A 7,926-nucleotide genomic window follows, 5' to 3' on the forward strand; every position below is an offset into this window, starting at 1 on the left:
CAGAAGGAATAACATTTTTTATAATAGTGAGCGAGGCTTTTGTGCTTTTCCGGTAAAAGTTTCATTAAGTGTGCAGTCTTTGTTTCGCCATCTGGAATTATTCGAAATGACGGACCTGGTTCTAAAAGGGATAAAATACATTTCAATCCAGATGATAAACACAGAAAAATAATGCACTAGTTGTTATAAATATTAATGACATTTTAAGCACTGCATTTTTAATCACTAGCTTATATTAGAAATTATGAAACAAAAAATGAATGTCGCATCTTAATGAAATAACTTTATTTATTTTAAATACTTGATGACAGATGGCAGCAGTAAACGAAACTACTTAACAGGATTTATATTGATTAATGAAATTAATGACTATAACTGATGAAAATTAATAAAACAGTTTAACAGTTACGATCATTTTTCAAAAAAGAATTTTTGATTATTTCTAACGACAATATTACTTCGTTTATCTGTAGTTTCCATAAATCCCGCAATATTTTTGAAGTAAGTTATTGCATTTAAAAAATACATAACTGCTGAAGACTTTTTGTAAATTTGCAATGTAACAAATTATACCTCTGTAGTTTAAGCAGTGGTTGGAAAAAACTACATTTTTTTTGTAGCGAACTACAACTACAACTACTTTGTTAGAAATGTAGTTAACTACAACTACAACTACTTTTTTCAAAATGTAGCAACTACAAACTACTTCTGAAATGTAGTCGCTACTTCGCTACTTTCCAAAAAAATAAGTAAATACAAAGCATATACAATAGGTTGTCCCTCAAAAAATGAAAGTTAATTTTTCAAATTGCATACATTCTTGTATTTTTCCTCTTGTGTAAAAACAATCGTGAAAATAAATTACTTTTAAATTAAAAAAAAAAAAAACACCTTCAAAAAATACCCAGGAACTAAAAAGCAAAAAATAACTGATTACACTCACATTCTATTTCCTACCCAAACATAGAAATGAAATTTATTTTAATTAAATGAAATTCCAGTACAAAAATCAACTGAACTAAACACCAAATTATAAAATAAACACTGATTTAAATTGCTATACGATGAATTCTTTTAAATACCTAACTAGTTATGTATTACGATCTCTTAATTTTTAATAACCTTTTGAAATCGGGGCCGCCTATATAAACAACTACATAACGCAACTGACAGCCCACCAAATCCTGAATTAACTATACTCGAAATAGTCTTTAAAACTAAACCTACTCAGTTACGTTAGGCAGTAGTTTATAGGAGGCTCCGATTTCAAAAGGTTATTAAAAATTAAGAGATCGTATATAACTAGTTAGGTATTTAAAATAATTCATCGTATAGCAATTTAAATCAGTGTTTATTTTATAATTCGGTGTTTAGTTCAGTTGATTTTTGTACTGGAATTGTAAAATGAATTTCATTTCTATGTTTGGGTAGGAAATAGAATGTAAGTGTAATCAGTTATTTTTTGCTTTTTAGTTCCTGGGTATTTTTTGAAGGCGTTTTTTTTTTTTTTTTTTTTTTTTTTTTTTTTTTTTAAAGTAATTTACTTTTTTGCTTGTTAGTGGTGTAAATAACACGACGAGCGTCTCGAAGACTTTCGACGACTGTGTAGAAAGGCTTTTGCAAATGCGTAACTAATTACAAAAAAAATTGTCTTCATCATTAGTTGTTCAACTTTATCAAAGTTTGCTTTCCGCAAGCAAATGCACGAGTCACTAAAAAAATAAATAAATAAACGAAATCGCTTTAAGTTTAAATTTTTAAAACCTAAATTTTAGAATTGTAATATTGCAGGGTAGAGACAGATCAGGGAAATCAGGGAGATCAGGGAAAAGTCAGGGAACTTTATTAATCAGGGAAAAGTCAGGGAAATATCAGGGAATTTTGAAAAAATAACAAAAAATCAGGGTAAATTTATTTTATGAAGAAAAAATTTTTTTTTTCCTTTACAAAATTAAGTACTCTAATTCCCTACGCATTTTCTGCCAATGATCTGTTTAAAAAAAAAAGTAAAATTAATGAGATGTGATTATACACTGCCGCATATTTGTGCATCTTTTTTCCTCAACGTCAAAGTATTGAATCTTACTTATTAACCAAAGGATGAACTTCCTAAGATTGCTTCTGTGTCTGTTAGGTTGTTTATTTTACCTAGCTTGAAATTTCCTTTTACGCTTTCAATGCTACGCAAAATAAACAACCATGCAGGCAAAGAGGAAGCCTTCATTAATGCCTTAGCTTCTTTGCCTTTATTCCGTTGTCTTGAAGTGATTAGCGTACTGTAATCACGATCTCAAGAAGAAATCTTTGGTTTTTGAATTAATACTATAAAAGCTTAAAAGTAATCACTTCTTTGCATTTTCAATTTAATTGCTAAAACTGAACTTTCAATTAAAAAAACTTTGTTTTTTGCCGTTATACTCTTTGTTGCCACCGCAGATTATAAAGGTTTTCTTTTCTTCAGACTTAAGTGATTCTTTAATTTTATAACCAAGTTGTATTCTTTTATAAGTTTTAAAATTAACTAATTGCTTTTTTTTTCTCTTTTTTTTTCTTGCATTTCAAAGTTTTTTGTTACAAAAGCAATCTAAGATTTTTTTTTTCATTACATACTGAAATGGTTTTAAATAGAGTTAACTTGTGTACTTAAGTAAATTTTTTTTTATTGTTAAAATGCTGTATTCATTCATTAAAACCTATGTTCTTGATTAGGGAAAAGCTCCCTATGAATGGATGTCAAATGGTTTCATCTGTTTTGCATAAATATTCTATTCTTTCACTATTACTTATTACTCTTGCAACAATTATTATACTGCTTGAAAACTTAGTTCAAAATGACTTTAATTACTTTTTAATGCTATCTTAAACACACATATGTTTTTAAAAGTAATTTTAATAGTTTCTTAAAATTCTCATGCTAAGTGGTTTCTGGAAGTGAAGTATTTTTTTTTTTTTAATTTTCTATAATCTTTCCATTGTAGAAAAATTTAATGTACTGTTTTATAGGTCCCCCCCCCCCCCAAAGATTGACTTGATATATTTTTTTAACCATTTTATTAAAAAAAATAACATCTTTTGAAAATATATCTTTAGTTCAACAACGTTACACAGCTTAAAACGTTAAAAATACTGCATTTTATACAGATATACAATGGATTTCAAGTAGAGCAAAGAAAGAAAACCATTATCATTGGTAACGTAAATCAGGGAAATTTGGTGAACTTAATCAGGGAAATCAGGGAAAAGTCAGGGAACTTTTTTTCACAGTTCCTGTCGCCATCCTGTAAATTGTAAATTGTAACTTATGTTTCACAATACGTGTCATGTAACTCGTGATAAAAGTCGCATGTTTCTTCACATAGCCCCACTATAGATGAAGTTTAAAAATTCCACTAGAATGAATTTTATGTTTGCTTCAGAGAATCCTTAATTCAAAATTTTCATTAGCATTACTCCTAATAATATATATTTTTAGTACTTTCTTTAACTATAGGTAAAGAAAGTATATACCTTTGTTTATGGCCTTTGTTTATCAATGGGTTTTATATTTAATCGTTTGTGATTGAAATTGCATGCAAAATTATTGTTTTCCCTAAAGAACAAAAAGGTAAATCAAAGATTTGGAACCTAAGTTAGATCACCCCTAAACAAAACCACCACTAAACAAACAAAAAAAAAGCATAAAAACCGGTTCACTAAGTGAGACGATATACAAAGTTAATAAAGTACAAATCGATTTAAATGTGAGTATGATATTTGAAGAGTTCCCTCAATTTCATCAAGCCTGAACTTGATGACCAATAGACCGCCGAGGAAGTATACCGTTTCAAACAAAAAAAGAATTTTCCTTACCGGTACAGGCAGGGGCGTGCATAGAAATTTTGGAGCCCATCATAAATGACTTTTACGGGCCCCTCTCCATATTGGTAACCCTATATTTCACCCTTAGTTATAAAAATATTAGGCCCCCTTTAGGCTCGGGCCCGGGCCAACAGGTGTCCCTCCCCCCTCCCTGTGCACGCCCCTGAGTATAGGTGTCTTCGAGAATTTATGGAACATTTTACAAAGGAAAAACAAATCGGACGAGTTCAGAACCTCCGTTTTTCTTTTTTTTTTTTTTTGGAAGCCTGCTAATTAATATAACCCTAATTTCAAATTGAACTGGCGGCATCGTGAAATAGTAAATCTAGAATTATTGGTCAAACTTCAGAAATCATACACAGTTATAATGCATATTATTAAAGAATATAAATTAAATCGTGGAGGAGGGGTGGTCTGTATTCAATTCCCCCGCAATTGAACACTAAATGTATTTAAAAACTGGAATATTAAATAAAGAACATTATATTTTAGTGCCTAAATAAATTTATTTATTAGTAAATAAAATAATTAGGAAATTGATTCAACTATTAAAGCAGCAAAATATATTTAATTTGCAGCTTTGCTACGCAGTAATAAATACATTAGTAACACCTATAATAATAAATTAGCAGGCAGCGCAGCGTTGCGAAAATTAACAATCCATGTACCGCGAGAATTAAATATCGTTCAAGAGAAAGCCAAAACCTTAGGTGTGAAAATACACCGATCACAGCAAAACCAAGTGACCGTGACGCATGAAATTTAAAGTTTCTTGGATTTCTCCCTGACCCCTTATCAGATCCAGACCAAGTTACAATGGGACCATCTGGGAAGTATACCCTTCCAAACAATTTTTTTTTTTTTTTTTTCAAATCGGTCCAGTAGTGTTGGAATAATTCGAAAACATACATAAAAAGCCGCAATACGAAATCATAACCTCCTTTTTTGAATTCGGTTAAAAAGTTTCATATAATTTGCACAATGGCAACTCGTGTCGACTTGCACCTGAAAGTGTAAAACAGTACTTGTATGCTAGGCCAAATCGAAAAAAAAAAAAAAACTTTTTTTAGAAACTCGAAATTTATGTTGATAAAACGTTGCCAGTATACCCAACACCCCACATGTACCACAAGAACATTTATTCAAATTAAAAAACATTTAAATATGCCACACTTGACCTAAAATTTATAATTTTATTTAAAAAATTGATTTTTTTTTTCAGTTATCTTTCAAAAAATTACATATAAATCTAAATAGAATATCAAGTTCAAAAATTGCTGGCGAACACATTTACAGATCAACAATTACAAACGAATAATAAAAAAATAATATATTTTAAATGAAAAGTTTAACACAACGTGAAAAAAATCCATATCTTTGAGTACTATGTGGGAGACTTAAAAATTGCAGGAAAACAAAAATTTCTATTTAACGCTAATTCCCTACTTTTCTACTTTACTTTTTATATTTTTCAGCTTGATAATTTCATAAAATCTTACATATCTGAAAATATGTATCAAAAACTTAATTTTTTGAAGAAAATTATAAATGTTAGGTCACGTGTGGGATATCTAAATGGTTTTTATTTCGAATAAATATTTTTATGGTGCATATGTGGGGTATAGGAGCAGCATTTTATCAACAGAAATTTTGAGTTTCTAAGAAAAACATTTTATTTTAATTTGACCTAGTACTACACAAGTGCTGGTTCACATTTCAGACATAATCGGCACCTGTTGCCGTTGTTCAAATTATATGATTTTTTTTTTTTTTTTTTGACGTAAAAGGATAAAATATAAGAAAGTGTGCGACTTGAAAAATCAACTTTCGATTTTTTTGGGGGCGGGACACCCTAATACACAAACACACCGTAAGAGGATTGAACAAAAAAAGATTGATAAATTAGCTCATCAGAAGATACTAAGAAAAATGTCCGTTATCATATATCATACTCACATAAACTGTAATGCTCGCATTTATTGTAAGTCCTCCAGAACAGTTCAATTTCATCCTTTTCTATAACAGTTTCAGTAGCTTCTTTTTATTTGGTGAATACTGTCAAAAATTTAAGCCTCGCTAAAATATTTTTGTTTTTCAATCTTCGGTCTGTTCATATAAAATTCACCAAATTTTCAACTCACGAAATCACCGATATCTTCATTTTCACGAAAATAAGTAATGTCAATGTAAATATTGTTGAAATATAAAAATTACAACGGCAAACAAACTAAAGGCGTCGAACAGGTAGCAGGTATGGCGTCAAAATGAAATACCTGAGGTTAGCTCGTATTTTTATTAGTCTTATTTCTCATTGCATATGCTGATGTACTTGTGTAAAATTTGCGCCAGTCAAATTCGTTTGAACATTGAATTTTTTTTTTTTTTTTTTTTTTTTCAGTTTATTTGAAAGTAGTTTCCAGAAATCGCTACAAACTACTATTTTTTTGTAGTTAACTACTCACTACACTACTTTTTTTTAAAAAGTAGTGCGCTACACTACAAACTACTCAAAAATGTAGCTACTACAGTAGCGTCGCTACTTGTAGCGCGCTACTTCCAACCACTGAGTTTAAGGATATTAAACCCACGTCTCGTATGAAATCGGTTGGTGAGTTTGAAATTAAAAAACTGTATTCCCAGGTTTTACACGTTATTTAATGCGAAACGTTAAAATCAAAAAACACAGTCTGTATATTTTAACTTTCAAGTGTTCAAACTTATTGTTCTGAAAGCGGAGTATGATTTAAGGAATTGAATAAGGCTTGTGAGCAGGGTTGCCAGACGTCCCGGATTTCAAGGGACAGTCCCGTATTTTGAAAAATTGTCCCGCGTTCCGGGTAACTTCCAAATGGGACGGATTTCGTCCCATATTCTGGCTATCAACAACATTTTACATAACAAGACATTATTTTAAGGGGCGGGGGGAATAAAGAAAGAAAAAAAAAAGAAAAAAAAGAGCAATATGAAAATTATGTGGTTGCAAATGCAAAATTATTTTCGGTTTAATTCCGTTTTTGTTTTGGCGGCAGACCATGAGGAGCCGAATGATTGCTTTCTCTTTTGCTCATTGACTAATGATGGAAATATATCTCTGCGCATGCGTCATCAATCGCAATAAAAACGATTTTTATTACTTCGACTTTAATCGGCGACATTCTGTAAGGTTTAATGCTTTGTTACGATTGAAATTTCAGATTTATCATGAAGAGATGTTCTGCGTCGGAAAGCACCCTTAAAAATACAGTCGACTCCCGCTACAACGCGATCCGACTTACGCGAAAGGGCTATAGCGCGAGTTTTTCACGAGTCAGGAATTTTAGAGCTAACGCGAATTCCTGGTTGACAACACGTTTTTTTTTTTTTTTTTTTTTTGAAGGAAGTTTCGGGTATCGGCTTCGTAATTGGCTACTAAATATTGATTTTGTGAATGTTATTATTATTACATCTCTTTATCATCTCTGACAGCAGCGAAAGTTCTCATACCAAACTACTCTAAGTATCGCGTTGTTAGTGCATTAAATAAGAACTCGGCATCCTTCTTTTTTTTTTAATTCTAATTACTAAAGTTGATGAAATAAAATGACGCCTTCGTGTGCTGTTTCATCCAAAGTTTGAAAATAAGAAGAAAAAGAAAGTTCCTGCCAAAAAAAAAGGGGGTTAAGATTCTCGATATGCTAGAACAACTACAAAACGTCGACGGTAGCACGAAAATAAGTATGAGTGAATCTTTCATAAGTACAATTAAAAGTCAAAACAACAGAACTTAGAACTTAGACTTCAGAATTTAGTTTCAGAATTGAATTGCAGAGTAGTGTCTAAGCAAAGTAAATATGTATTATGAAAATGGAAACTGCTCTTGTACTGTGGATTAAAGAATTGAGGAAAAGAGGCTGTTGTCATAAAATGGAAACGTTATAAAAGACAAGGCGAAGCAACCGTATTTAAAAATGTATTGAAAAAGAAAGGATCAGAAATCATCACTATCTTTATTTTTCAACTCATGAATATTATTACTGTGTCTACTGTACAGTGTTATAGTACAGCATTTTATTATTACTACATACTGTG

The sequence above is a fragment of the Uloborus diversus genome, chromosome 7, assembly GCF_026930045.1.
Source record: "Uloborus diversus isolate 005 chromosome 7, Udiv.v.3.1, whole genome shotgun sequence".
NCBI classification, from domain to species: domain Eukaryota; kingdom Metazoa; phylum Arthropoda; class Arachnida; order Araneae; family Uloboridae; genus Uloborus; species Uloborus diversus.